Source organism: Solea senegalensis, linkage group LG14 (genome assembly GCF_019176455.1).
Source record: "Solea senegalensis isolate Sse05_10M linkage group LG14, IFAPA_SoseM_1, whole genome shotgun sequence".
Classification (NCBI taxonomy): Eukaryota; Metazoa; Chordata; class Actinopteri; order Pleuronectiformes; family Soleidae; genus Solea; species Solea senegalensis.
In genome coordinates, this window is record NC_058034.1 from 9186149 (window position 1) to 9201644 (window position 15496).

A 15496-nucleotide genomic window follows, 5' to 3' on the forward strand; every position below is an offset into this window, starting at 1 on the left:
CACAAAAATGTAGGCATTGTAAAAAAAAAACTATTTTATGGAATGGGAAATTCTCTATTCCAGGTATAGTATTAAATAGGAGGGAACTGTGTTTATCAGTGAAGAGTCTTTCATTTAAAAAATGTCAATATGTATATATGCTGTACACATTATGTTTCACATGTTGTTTTCAAATGTTTCCTGAGGCGTTTCCTGTGCTATATGTCTCGCTGCCTGAATATACTGCATATGAACTCCACAGACGGATAATCACTTTAGCAGTGCAACAAAAATCCTATTAGCGGTGAAAGATACCTACACCTGTCTGTCCACATGGATTATAGCCAGGTGATTTGCTATGGTAACAAAGTTTTAATACAGGCTCCATACATTTCACTTGTAATTTTGATGTTTTACTGGAAAGTGAAGTGGATTATCTCAAATGAAATTTCGAAATGTCATTTCCACCTGCTGATAGCACAAAACTATTCCTTTCAGGTCTGTTGAGATAAGAATGATTTAACCAGGGCTGTTAAACGGTGTCTTTGCCAAATGTTCCTGCGCTTAGGAATTAATAGGCTGACATTAATACAGAAAGATAAATAGGAAGGTCAGGAATGGGAGCCCTGCCATTATATGGGCATCTCATGGCGATAGTACCTGCCAATCAAGTCCAATAAGTCCTTGAGACAGCATGATTCACCTTGGAATACACAGAGCATATGTAGTATGTAGTGTATACTCCCCCATCCAGAAACCCAGCCCAATTACAATGTGCATATAAACTACTTGGAGGGTTTGTGCTTGGAGAGCGCATTAGGACACAATAAAAGAAACATTTGTTGTGTGATCCAGTTAACCATGGCTAAATTAGTTTTAAAAAATCAGGGATTATACAAACTGAGCCCGGCAGTTGGCCCAGACACTCTCCCCAACTCATCTCCTCAATTTCAGCACGCGTGCATTATTGTTGCATTCATGCAAAACGAATACACGGCATTGTGGGTAAGCGGAGTCGAGCAGCGGGGACACAGACTGCACGTTCAAAGACACAACCACTTGGTGTCAGATAAAACTGCTTAAATCATTCATGACAGCCTGCTTGAAACTGAACAGCAGTGAACAAGTAAACAAGTGGAGGTCAGAGATTTGCTCATTGGGGTTACACTCAGTGAAATGACTGTTACCGGGGTCTGCATTTAATTAGTTGTGGTGCCACTCAACTAAATAAAGCAATGTTTGTTTGCAGAGAAGGGTCCAAGTCATATTGGATGCACAGGGTCTTGTTTTAGTCTCTGGTAATAATGTGCTGTATTTACTCAGATATGCACCAGTAAGCAGCTCACCCCAACCCTCACCCTCCCACCCCAGCTTTCAAAGAGCAACTGAATGGTTAAAAAACCTGCTCTATCCTTCTATTAAGGGCGACAACATCAATAATGCACGGAGATCATGAGGTGTTATTAAACAGAATGATTCTTCTTTTTTTTTAAGGTAGCGTGCAGCAATACAAAACACAAAGAAGGTAACCCAGGAGATGAGTTGTGAGAGATGCTTAAAATGGAAGACAAGTGAGCGGGACAATTAGCAATTCATCGGTTTTTATGTCTTTCCTCATTTTAGCAAAATGAGAAACAACAAGACGCACACAGCACTTATCTCGAGGTATAAATTGGGGGATGGTGGGTGTTTAACCTCGCTTGAATGTGTCATTAAATAATACTTGACTTCCACTGAATGTACAACCCAGACACAGAGCCATGTTTTGCACAATACACATCTCAAAAGCCTAAAAGCCCCACATTTGTTCACTTCTTTGTTTGCTTTGGTTGTTGAGCTACATTTCCTCCTTCTAACAAAGGCTTCATAATAGCTTTGAACTGGATTAATCTCATCATTGCACTGGAGCATTTGTCTGTATCGTTTGTCCTAATAAAGAAAACCGCTGTAAAAACCTTAAAAAAAAGCACTGACTGCATCTCGGGATTGGTGACTATTTACATTTTTGAAGGGTGCTAATTCTTCCACAGGAACAGACATTGTGCATAATACGGCCAACCTTGGCTCAATGTCTAATTGAGGTATTTAACCTTCTGTTGCTTAGAGGAAGGACAAACAACCGAAATAAGGGGTGCCACATATTCTCAGTCCTCACCGAAAATAGAAAACGACATGAGGACCTTACCCAATACCAAACAAATGATTTCAGCAGAGAAAGGGCTCTACTATAGCCCCGCTTCATCCGCGCACATTTCTGTCCCAGTGCTGCTGTATCTATTTTCAATCTAAAACATGGCATGAATGCCTTCGTCAGACAGAGGAAGCGGCGTGTGTCAACCTAAAACAAGGTATAGCACAATGTCTCGTCAGTGCGCTCAGACAAAAGAAGTAGGTGTAGTCTTTCCTGGATGCAATCACTTGTCAGCCTTAAACCTTCACTCAGTACTGCCCTGACAGGTAATGGTGCTTGTTAAACCTGATGAAGGGATATTGGCCCTTTTTTTCAAAGACACATGTCAAGACGATGTCTAAAAGGCATCCGGCTGCTGCGTCCGAAATTGATGCTTTACACACTCGGCTGCACAATACACGAAAACAGATTCTCAAAAAAGAAAGGAGAGAAAAATGTAAAAAGAAAAAAAGAAAAAGGAAAAAGATAGAGACAAGCCCCGTTATGAAATGTATACAGAGCAACGTAACAAAAACATTCATTTGAATCGCATTTGAATTTCGTAGGCTGCATCATTAGGTTTCCTTGTGCAGTTTCAGTGTCACTAATCCCTGCCCTCTCCCCACCTTCAGCTGTGAAGAGAGAGGACAGTTTTGGGGCTGAGCCTTCTCCACCGTCTTCATTAGCATAACATCAGCACTATGTGGGGGATTGTGATGCAAACAAGCACAGATTGGCTCATTCCTGCCCCCTATTTTAATAACTAAGGTGCTGTAGGATTTTACTGCTGCCGGCTGACTGTAAAATGGAGCAGTATCTCACTTTGGGACTGACAGAGTGTAGATATTTAAATATGAGAACAATTTCCGCCTCAGTTTGGATGAGAGAGAGATGTCAACTCGCAAACACTGGGGTTATCCTTAATAGATGGCACACCAGTGGTAGAATATGACGATACAAGGACAATTATAAAAAGGAATGTGTGGCATTTTTTGTTAAAAAGCATCAAATATCTCTTTTCAAAAATATCCCCCTGCTTCAAACTGACCATTGTTCAGACTTACACATACACCTGCAAATAAAAATGTTATCAAACCGTCACCCACAGCTACAGCAACCACCGCGACTGCACCATGTTTATGTTTAATATGTGTTTGCTATTTTGTGATAACAAAAGGGGGGATAAATACCGCTTTCTTTTATATGTACTGTAATTTATTTATTTTTTCCTCCCCGAATAACTGAACCAAAGTCAGAATCTGAAGACACAAGGGGAGTAACAAGGCAGGAGCAGGTGAGAAGCATTTTAAGGAAATTATCTTCCTGTCACAAGGCCTTCCTGTTTTGAATCACAAAAGGGATTCACAGTCCCAAACACGCTGAAAGATTGACAAACTCAATTGCCAGATAATGGTGGATTGCATAAAGGGTTGCAAATCTCAGCTGCCACGCGGAATGTAATGTAAAGCATAGATTTTAATCTCAAACATAGGTAATCCACTGAAGTGAAATTGCTACAGCTGACTATGAATATGAAGTGAGGGTGATAAAAAGAGATGGTAATACTCGTCGCTTGGGAGAAAGAATCCTCAGAACAGCATCTCCTCCGACTTCTTCTTGACATAATAAAGAGCCTGCAGATTATATTAGAGGAGTTTTATTGTTGCTCCAGCATAATCAATAATAAGTGTACAATATTAACCATATGTATGAAATCTTACTCTAAATGTATAACCGTTGCAGCAGAGTGAAAAGAAATCGCACAAAAAATGGCTTAATCATTTATTTTTAAACATGACCTAACGATTCACTAATTCAACGTTCAACAAATAACAAACAATGACACGACACGTAGTCGGCTTTAAAAGTAACATCCCACAAAGTTTAATTGCAGTGAACTACTACAAATGTGGATCTGTGGGAACCAGGTTAAAAAGCAGCAAATAGACTAAACTTTTATGCAGATTTTATTGCAATTTCTTGACTAACTAATAAAAGTTTAGTCATGTCCTCTGACTCATTCCCCAATCTCTGGCATACTTTTTTGTTCTATACACCAAAAATATCCACAGTGTCAATTAGCGCTTTTGTTTGGGGCTATTACTGCATGCTCCAGTTGTATCAGTTGTGTTCTGCAAGCTTCATTACACACTTCTGTCTTGGCACAAAATGTTTAACTTCTGTTAAAGTTTAAATACCAAGTATGCAGCTGTGGTGGTTATTATGGGCTATTGCTCAGGGAAGGGTGTGCACGGGGGTTGCGGGGATGAATCATAACAGCATATGCAGTGTTGCGCTGGCCACTGGGAATACTTGGACACATCCCAGTGGGCCGTCGCATCTATGGACCGGCCTGTCAGACCATCAAAGTATTTATGGATCTATGCGCATGGATCCCTGCCCAAGTGAAACAGTCTTCAGGTAACCAACACAATGCACTCGATGACGCCACGGTCTGTCCCCAAGTCAAGTCTGCACACACTCGCCTTACATTATGCACATGGAATCCACAAGCCTCTTTGGGTGAATGTGTAAATCTTGCTCATCTCGTGAGCTCCTGGGATTCATCATGCGCCAAGCCTTTGAAGTGAAGAATCAAATCAAAATAACTACAACATCACCACGCTCACAAACAGCTTTCTGGGCAAAGCAAAGCAAAGCAAAGCAAAGCAAAGCAAAGCTTTCCACCCTTCAGGCAGGTTCTCTGCCTCTTGGAGCCGCAGCTCCTCACCTACCTCCAGGCTTGCTGGACCTATTTCGGATGGTTAATGGCTGCAGAAGCCACATCCTGTCAGCTCACTCCACATTCACAAGTAATCAGCTCAGACTGATGAATGACAAGACATGCCAGTGGCTCTACCTTCTGCAAATGACAAAAAAATGCACGCGTTGATGTCTCCCATTTACACGGCGCCCATTTTCCTCCATTCCCACCAGCTACTCATTGGTTGAGCTGCTGAAGCTAAAGCTAAAAACGAGACATGTGTTGCCGGGTACAGACGCACTCAGAGAATACTGTCTGGTCATCATTTCACTGGTCTTTGATTTTATTACAGGATGATTCAGGACAGGGGAGAAAAAAATGCTTATTTTTTACATACATAGCTGATGTTGGATTAGCTATAGTGTCTCCAATCACTTGTAAAATAAAAGTCATTTTGGACTTTTATTGAGCGGATTTATGTAGTCCCAGTCAGGCATAACAGTCTGTAAAAGCTGAAATGATTTGAAGAGAAATCGTATACTTTAACGCAGCAAATATCATGTACCATTTAATTGATGGGTCTGACAGAATTGATGGGAATGGGAACAAGGCTTACTATACAAGTAAAGTTGTTGTTTTTTTGATAAAAAGTCTGTTTCTGTCTGACAAAGAAGAAAAGTTGAACTGAAAATGTACTGATTGAGATAAGTGGAAGCATTCATGGACGTACACAATGTAATAAACAATAAACAATTCTATTTGAGGCACCGATGTGCACAGGACAGTCACCCAGTCATTGTATTCTACTAATAATCAAGTTCTTGTTATTAGTCCCTAGTAACCCCATCAAAAAAGCCTTTAATGTGTTTGTTCTGATTTGTAGAAAGCTGTAATGTAACCTTGTCTAACTTGATTGTCATTTTGTGGCTAATGCCTTCCTGCCGCTCCACACCTCCCTCCCAGTGATAGCACGCCAGGTGTGAAGAATTAGAAGCCGGAGTTCTCACACTCGTCTTAATTGCTAAAACCGCTGCTGAGGGCCGAATAGTTGAATTAGACGAACAGGTCAGTCTGCTGGATAAAGCGGAGTATGTGTGATTTATAGCAGGATTCACCGCAGCAGAGCTGCCTCACACCTCATTTAGAGGGAGGCATGATGAATAATTAGGGCAGCCTGCAAATGAATTCTTCCTGTACAAATGCCAAAAAGATCAAATTGCACCGTCACACAGAGGTGTCAATACTAAACATTTCCATTATAAATACACGAATAATCTGCATTCACATGCAGGGGCTCAACTTATCTGCAGTATTTAAGGTGTTCATTACCTCTCCTCCCGGCAGTGGAAGAAGAATTGGACCTAACAGGCAACAGTGAATGCCAGGACTGGCACAGCTGTACAAGCAAAGCTGTAAAGAGGAGTCACCGGCCACTGTCACTCAATCTTCACCTGTGTTAATCCCACACTATCTGCATTCACGTCACACCCGTGTCCCTGCATCGCTGTTCACACTCCTACATTCAATTTGGCAGGAAAGCAGGAAAATGGATACGTTGCATCATTTCTTCTGGCTGAAAATCCTCTCAGCATTGTTCCTGTCCAATAATATATATATTTTTTTTGTGACAGCATGATGGCTGTGTCCTGATGTACATTTGTACCAATAGTCATCTTTTCTCTTTCAGGCATTCAGTGAACCAAATTGAGGTGAAGGCAAAGAGGGTTAGTCGTGTTCTTACGACGTTAGATCCTGGCTTTGTGACTTTTAGCAGCCGTGCAGAAAATATAAGCACATATAAGACTTAAGAGCCACTAATGCTCCTGAATCTCTTCTCAGCTGATCACATCATCTTCTGAATGGCCTCAATACACAAGCAGGGCGGCGCGTACGTGAAAGACTCTGCCCCACTTATCTGTATTTATCACTCACAATATTATGGAGAGACAAGCTGCTGTCATATCATACCCCACAATGTTACCATAGCTGGACAAATGCACTAAAGAATGATCACTCAAAGTGGCGGTCAGGTTTTATTATGCCAGCAATTGTAAACCCCACAATGTTTTACAGGCGGGACTTTATATCCATGCTCCAATGAAACCAAATCCTAGCCCTGAGGGCAGGAATTTCATTTTAACATCTCTTTTTTGGGGGGCTGACATTTTGTCCTCTGTTTTCCAATGTTTCCCCAAGAAGATTCTCTGCCGTTGACCCAAGCAGAGACCACTGCCGCCGGCTTGTCACGGAGAAAAGAGTGATGCGGTTCTGTGGGCCACAGAGAGGGATGCTCTGTACGGAGACAGCAGCAGGTGCAGCTGTGACAGTTGCCGTGTTGTTGCTAGCCCCACACTGTAGACGAGATGAGGTTCACAGATGTACCCACTCAGTGCAGTGGTTTATTGGCTGCCTGAAACAATGCATCTCTGTCAAGATCAACTCCTCCTAAGGCCATTTTAGTCTAAGAGTACTCTGTGAAACAAGGCTTAGAAAAACCTCATTCTGACACATAAGGTCAATCCTACTCCACAACAACACAATCAAAGCTCCCCTCGCTCTGCCAAAAAACAAAAAAAAAACAAAGCCAATTCTAACCTGAAGCAAACACAGTCAAATATGGAGGATTGAGACACCATTTTAGATGAGATTTTAACCATCATAAAAAAGGACATGCAAATAATGCGTTCACATCATTTGTCTACATGGAATTTTATTACAATTTGTAAAATCAGTAACTAATTATTGCTGCAAGAATTCAAATCATTTGTCAAGACAGATTAATGAATAACCAAGTCCTTCTTACCTGCATGCTTTCCTAAGTCAAGCAAGTAACTTCACCTCTCAGCCACGCTACGCTTCAGACAAAATCACGCTGACGGAAAATGAACGGCCACCAAATTCTTATTGTATTTAGTGTTAGAGAGAAAAACCCCAGTTGCCTTTCTTCAGTTATACGACCCTTGAAGTAGTCTGCAAAGTCCAGTCCGAGGCAGAGTTTTGTGGATACGTGAGATAACGTGACTATTGTTTTCCTGTAAAGCACCCAGTCTAGGCTTGTTCAATTACTGGAAGAAGCCTCAACAAGGGCGGTTAAATCATTTGCAGAGACATTATCTACGCAGAGAGAGAGCAAGAAAGAGAAAGAAAATCTGTGGGGGTGGGGGTATGAGGCGGAAAGCAAAAGAGAGAGTGAGCAGACGCGAGTGCCAAACTTTAGCCGGCAGAGGAAACAGAAACATTTTTTTTGTGGACCACACATGGAGGAGACTGCGAAGATAAAAGCAGCAGGATTCATGATTCACTGTTGGAAATTAACAGGCTAATACTGTTCTCTCAGTTTCTATGCCAAAAAAACGCAAGTTAACATTGGGTTTTGTTTTTACACAGGTGACGGTGCATATCTACATGTAGATTCTAAAAATGTACAAAGAATATATAGCGAGCCACCACCAGCTCGCTCTCCCTCACATATGTCGCCAACGAACAAAAGCAGCTCACCAGTGTTCGTGTGTCAGCATGAGCAATCGTTAAGAGATAATTTGATTGTTTTTTTTTCAACCTCGGTTGTGTTTGATGTGTCTGGCATGCGAGCAATTGAACAGACGATTATTTTGTTGATTAGCTTAGTTTTTTAGCAACTTACCATGCCTGTGATATTCCTCTGAAACTCCCAGACCAGACGCCACACTCCATCTGACTTGGCAACGACACGACTGGAACAAAGCTTCCACACTCCCTAACTAAACACTGTACAATAAGATGTCACACACCACAAGTCTCAGACGTTCTCAAATCAAGCAGACGACTAAAGAAGCATATAGGACGGAGTATGTGGGTGATGCATGTATTACATAAGCCGTGAGATGCACCTGGCAGGTTTTCAACTGCAAATGCTCTGCTTTGAAGTGCATTTAGTTGAAATTCTTGCACTTGTTTTTTTTCCTCGTACTCTTTCATCTGTGTGATCATCACAAATCAGTGATTATGTGTAAACTGCACTCCCAACATAAAAAACTTCCACGCCAGGTGAGCGTCGACTGTGGTATCCCGATTGAAAGCACCCCACACTACATCAACAAGGACACTCGTGTGGGAACTAGCAAACCACACACAATTTTATGCAATCATAATCACCATCACCTCCCTCTATTGGAAGACATACTATTATGGGTTTATTTTCATACAGCTTTATCAGGTCGATGCCGCTGCTGCTGCCAGCTGACGCTATACATCAAAAATAGTTTTGGAGCTTTGTGTTCAGTATTCGAGGACTGCGCCACGGTTTACTCAAATGCAAAACATGTATTCAAAACAACTGGTATGCAAAACATCCGACAGACATTTAGAACTAGAGCCAGCGCCAATGAGACCAAAGAGAAAACAATAAATAAAAATACACTGCCACGGACAAAAACTGCCATTTGAATGATGTGAATTTCAATACACTGAAAATCATTTTATTTAAAAGGACTGAAAACTTTTTTTCTCACATGCAATGAGTCACAATTGTCAAGGACAACAGCGACCTATATGGGGGACAAACAGACCCTTCCTACCTAAATAACAGCCCTGTCTTGTTGGAAAAGGGGGCTTTTAAGTGTGGATGTGCTTCACTCTGCTATAATCCAGCCGAGACATTACTCCTTCCCCTGGCAGACGTCTGCAGATCCCCCCGTCTCTCTCCCAGCCAGATCTCGCTCTCGGCTGCTATGGCAGAGCCGCAATAACTGCTGTTTGCTCAGAGCCTAGCCTCCCAGGTTCTCCTCTGTCACACAGAAATTGAATATTTTCCCAAATAGCATTGCAGCTGTGCACAGATAAGGACAAGTCCTGTTCACATATAGCACAAACAGTGAGTCAGTGCCGTGTGTGTGTGTGTGTGTGTGTGAAATATTTAAATTCTTTAAATATAAAAAAAAGCCCGTAATTTTATGATACCAATTAAAATACTACCGTGTTTAAATTGTAATTGTGAAAACAAATTAATTTTCCCCTTTTTCATTAAAAATCACTTTGTAATTTTCTAATTATCCTTTATTTAGTCAAGTGATATCGCTCATCTTGTTACCTGTGTAATGTTTCTTTAAAAGTACAACATCCCACACTGTGGACAGATTCCTGTTAAGTTCACTGCTATATTGACATTGTTGGGAGTGACCTAAACACACACACGACTAATGGCACGCAGCAAATGTTATTCAAAGACAACACTGTGTTGTGTTCACAATGCAAAGATAAAAAAAAAAAAATCATAAACCGTTGGGTCATACGCGTCGTTTTGTGACAGGGGCAGGGGAGATTTCACAACCCCATTTTGCACTTTGCACTGCCGTTCCTTTTACATACCTTTTAGGGAAGCAATGAAAAAGAGATGCCAGATAAGCTCAGGAAGGCTGCCACTTAACCAGAGCAGGGAAGTACCCGAGAGCCATCGGCTAATATCCATGTTGTTTCTTGTCACAGGAGTTTGAATTGACCCTCACTTTTCCACCGCCTATGTCCTTGCTGTGTAACGTTCTGCTCGCAAATTATTCAGGCAAGCAGAAAGTTTCACCTACCATTTCAGGGGTACCGAATCCCCCGCTGCATGAGAGGCCTTTGGCAAGTGGAAACAAATGTTTCACAAAATGGCAGGGAGGGTGGGGGGGTGGGGGGGTCAACACTGGCGCACACAGCATTTTACTGATTGCCAATCGTAAAATAAAATCAGTCATGAAAGGGCAGATACTCTGGCCCACCAAAGGCCTGTACAGTGCATCAAATTTACCATAGCTTTCTTTTACAGTCTTGTTTATGACCTTTAATGGCGAACAGTTATCTGCACAGTATGGCTCCGTGTAGGTGGTTAAGCGCCCGAAAAGGACTGCATCCGAGAACACAAGCCTACAATTTGCGTGCCAAATAAGCAATGGGAAGTAAATCTAAACGCTTTAGCTCGACTGCAAACATCTACTTTGCACACATTCACAATCTCCACCGCTTGCCTGACTTTGCACTGGAGTAGCAAACACATCATTTGCGAGACACTGAATTTGGTCCCCCGTTCCTTTTTACATTGTAAGCTAACAAAAGGTGTAATGCCAGTGAAGGAAGAAACAAAGACGAGCTTGAAATTGGCGTTCGCTGTGGATAAAAGCCCAACATCCCTACACTGGCACAAACAGTCCTTTTAGCCACAATGCAACCCTTAAATCAGTCATAGGGACTTTGCCAATCGCTGCTCACACAAAAGACACCTGGCTGACATCCTCGCATATGAGAAAAAAAATAAATAAACAAAAGTGAGCAAATGTAGCTACTGTGGTGAGTGTGTAGAGAATTAAATCTAAGTGTCTGGCTTCTTGCTGTGTAAAAATGGGAGGATATGAATGCTGCATTTTAACGCACTAGTCAAGTATCGAAAAATGGCACAAAATCTCAGCTGCTGTTCTGGAGGAAAAACATCTCCACAGAGGATGAAGCAACACATTTGGATATGTTCACACTCATTTGTCACTCGCTGGCCTTACGCGTCTCGTGTGCTGATCAAGTGTGATATAAAGAGTTAGGAGGAGAGCGACATGCAGCCACAATATATAAGTGCGCTGTGTACTGATCCAGTCGAGTCTAAACGAACGCACAAGCAAAGAGACGCAATCTGGTCCTCTCGCAGATCAAGGGAGGCTGTAGTTCTTTTGAAACCGGACGCACTATAAAGGAAACAAGGCTGTAGACAGAAAAATGCACTCTCGCACTCACTCTGGGTTCAAGCATGAAACGCTCATAATGGCACGCTGGAGCTAAAGATATCAGGCAATGAGACATTCGAGTAGAAAGTTTCTTAAATCTGGAGTCTCTATCACGTCCACAGAGTGCACATGCACCTGTTTTTCCAGACGCTGACAAATGGAACAACAATATCTTTTTTTTTTAAAAAAAGGAAAAGAGTAATCTTTAAAATCAAGCAAGTAAAAAAAAAAAAAATGTCGAAATGCATTTTAATTATTCTTTTTTTCTAGCCATGCTGTGTGGAAGCTCTGACATGCAAATATGTACAAGTGAGATTATGTTTTGGGTTTTTCTTTTTGCGCGAGATGTTATACAGACGTGAGGCAAAGATACACATTTCAGTGTTTCACATTCACCAGCTCACACACACTCACTCACTCACTCACTCTCAAGGCTTCTCTCAGGCTTCAGCCAAAACCTGTGACAGGAAAATACGACTGTCCATTGTGTGAAGGCTGTAGCCACTTTGATATGCTAATATGTTCCTTACAAACTGTTGGAATTCTCACTAGCATTAATTCAGATGGGTTTTTTTTTTTTAATGCACAAAAGATGGAGCAGTGTGTAGTCCCTGAAGCCTGATTAAGGCATGCATTTGCTACACAATCTCAAAAACTCAACTCAAGTTGCCTTTGTGCCTAAATGAATATCAGATTGTGTTTGTGACACATCTTTTGATCATATCTCGCAGAAGGTTGAGCAACATTTTCAACCATAAGTGAACACACTTCGTTTGAATCATATCGATTGCTCCACTATAGAAGAGCTATGAAGAATGTTTGAATAAAATAAGATGGATTTAAAAACCCTGCACCAGGCAGAAATAGATTCAGCTTGTTGTCTGTCTCTTTAGATCAGGCACACAAACATAAAGCAAACAAACAAACAAACAAACAAACAGAGGGCAGATGAAGACTGGGTCTAAACGTGTGTCATTGTGATCAGTCAGTGAGGACTGCTGCTCTGCTCCAGACCATCACCGGCTCACTGTGCCATTTCTCGGGGCAAAGCGCATGCAGGCAACACGAGCCACCGCGTGCATGCATGTGCGCTTCTTTCTGCACTCATCTCTTCAACACATGGTTGACAAGCCGCGCGGTCACATTCATCAGGCCCTAATGATCGGATATTACTGGCACTTTACAAGCGCAGACTACAGGTTTGAGGTTGAGAGTGTGAGCAGCCAAGAAAAAAAAATTTTTTTTACATTTTTCATTTCTCCCTTTGATTGATTTCCATGACATTTCCTTCGCATCTAAACCATTGCATCATGGGTTATCTCTGGCCCAAACTGAATTATTACACTGGCGGGTTGGGCTTGACTCATTCTTCCTTCTTTCTATCCTTTCTTTCTTTCTTTGGACAAATAGCCCAGTCCCAATTATAATGGATTAACCCCTGGGTTCTCTCGAGAAGTACACCGACAGGTCACAGCTCCCAGAATAAAGAAATAAACCCCTATTCAGACCAAATACACCATCATTGGATTGGACCAAAATAAAAGACCATACATACTCTGCTAGCACCTTAATTTAGAGGCATCCTTTCCAGATTCATAGCGTTTACATGTTCTGGTTGAACTAAACGCACTGATCCCCCCTCTCTCTCGCGCGCGCACACACACACACACACACACACACGGTCTCTATTTAAAAATAGTTTCCATTCAAGATCAACTCGGCAGCCGAACAATTCAATCCACGTCTGGTCATGTTTTTCATTAACCATTTTCAATTAACTATCGACTCGGACTATGTAAATTACAGCTGAAGGGAATTTTCTGTTATGAAGTCTACTTTATTAAGTTTGCGCAAAATGTAAAATGGGATTATTTTAAATTGTAGCCAATTACAAAACGTCATTTAACTATTATTGTTATTATTATTAGTAGTATTATTATCACTATTAATAATAATTTGTATTATTGTTGCTGCTGTTACGACGATTCCTACCATTATCCAAAGTCCAAAAAGCAAATGCAGGGTCAAGCAGGGTAATAAAAAAAAGTTTCCTCATCAACATGCGCACAGGTTAAGCGATACAACGCAGACTGACTGTGCAGAAGAGAAACAAATAAACGGTTCTTACCTTTTTTCTTGAAAAGCACAGACGCCAAAAAATGTTTTAAAAAAAGAAAATGGAGCCCGTGAATGGAGGAAATGTGAGTAGTAAAAAAAAAAAAGTCAGATTGTGGAAAGACAGTTTGATGGGAACTCCTCAGCAGCGGAGAGAGGGAGTGTGCATGTCTGAAGCATGCTCCCCTTATCTGGGACAGAGGCTGTGGTTATCAGGCGACGGGTCCCCCACTCACTCACTCACTCTGCCCGCAGACTACATCCCCCTGCACCGGACACACGCGTCCATGGCAAACGCTGCTCAGTCATAAAAACTCATCAACACCTCTCATGCACCTCTGGGCAGCTCATCTATTCTCGGCTCCCCTGTGCGTTTTCACTCCCGGAGCAGCAACAACAAAACAACATATGAGAGAGGAGAAGAAGAGGAGAGAGTGACTGACTGAGAAAAAAAAAAAAAGAAGGGACAAACAAAAGTGTGGGCTTTTTTTCAGTGTCTGGTGACGGTGGTGGAGTGAAGACCGTTCCGCCCGCCGACGCTGCTCCCGCGGCTCCTGTGACTGAATGTGAGCAAAGTTTCAGCGACTCGCCCCCTGGAAGGGATCCCACTCACAGTGTTGAGACACTTGGTGGCGAAGAAGGTGGAGGTAGAGACGGCAGCTGCGGCAGCGCGGAGCGGGCTTCCAGTAAACAGCGCCAGTGCAGTGGAGAGCAGGCTGCCGTCTGCAGGAGCCGTCTGAGCGCGCGGACGGCAACAAAACCAGACATGGAGTCCTGATCCGTGATGACTCGGAGTCTAGTGCAAGTGCAAGATACTGATCACTGCAACTTATTATGATTAAGTCAGTTCATCTTTTTCTTTTGTTTCTTTCTTTTTGTTCAACATTCAGTGAGGATTCAAGGTTATGAATGAAGTCTTCTTATTTTGACTTCCTCCCTGTGTGGAGTTTGCCACACTGCTTTCATTTTGGGGCATGAGAGGCCCCATGCTCTGTCACAGTAGGCAGTCCAGCCTATTCAACCAATGACAGAGGACTTATTTTAATGTAATTCTAGCAAGCATCAAAAGGAAATACAGACACACTACACCACCCACCCCCCCCCCAAAAAAAATCCTCCCAACTGGCCCCACAGGATAACATGCTGACCACTGAGTAGCAGTGGTCAAGCTTCTTCTGCTTCTACTGCGTTTCAAACCAAGAATCTCTCCTCAATTGTGATGTTTCTACTTTGGTATGATCCACAACTCCAGGCTACTGTGGCGCTGACTCTCACACTCCGAACTGTGTGCCTCCATTATGGTGCTACACCACTTGTATTCGCGGCGAAAATGACCACGATTAAAGCGAGCTTTGTGACATTCCCATTGGAAATAAGCTGAGCTCTAATGTATAATTTTAATTTACTTCTCTCATAAAACCTAATAAAACAAAAATCAACTTCCTCCATCTGAGAAAAATCAAATTTTCTGTGCAGCTCGTATGTTTGTTTTTTTTTTTTTATCGTTCCCTCAGAGCTTCTGACTTTAAATAAGAAAGGCTAAACTAAACAAAACACACATAGGTCACAACTGTTTTAACTTGATTTCTGCATCTGCTGGAGTCTCGGAACATGTTATGATCTGGTTGAGGAATTCTGTCCAGAAACATTATCAGACAGGACATGGGTACGCACCTGGCTTCAATAAAAACTGTGGGAAATGTGAGGTTGAGTCATGCTTCCCAGGTGAAGGTGAACGCAGGAGAGGGGGCAGGCTTATGTTTTCATAAGCATAATTTTACATAATAATAGCTGCCATTT

General features: G+C 42.0%; 1 protein-coding gene across 28 annotated transcripts in view; it reads right to left on the minus strand.

The window, feature by feature from the left end:
- The window catches only part of adgrl2a (adhesion G protein-coupled receptor L2a), an 88311-nt gene extending 73909 nt beyond the window's left edge, over positions 1-14402 (minus strand). For 13 of the 28 annotated variants that reach the window (XM_044044103.1, XM_044044112.1, XM_044044098.1 and 10 more), the window contains exon 1: positions 13710-14397. The gene's annotated coding sequence lies outside the window, so the exon portion shown is untranslated. Of the gene's footprint in view, positions 1-7656; positions 7919-13709 lie in introns of those variants that run through there. The other 15 variants (XM_044044110.1, XM_044044088.1, XM_044044100.1 and 12 more) reach the window with 3 other exon arrangements.
- Positions 14403-15496: the final 1094 nt, after the last annotated feature.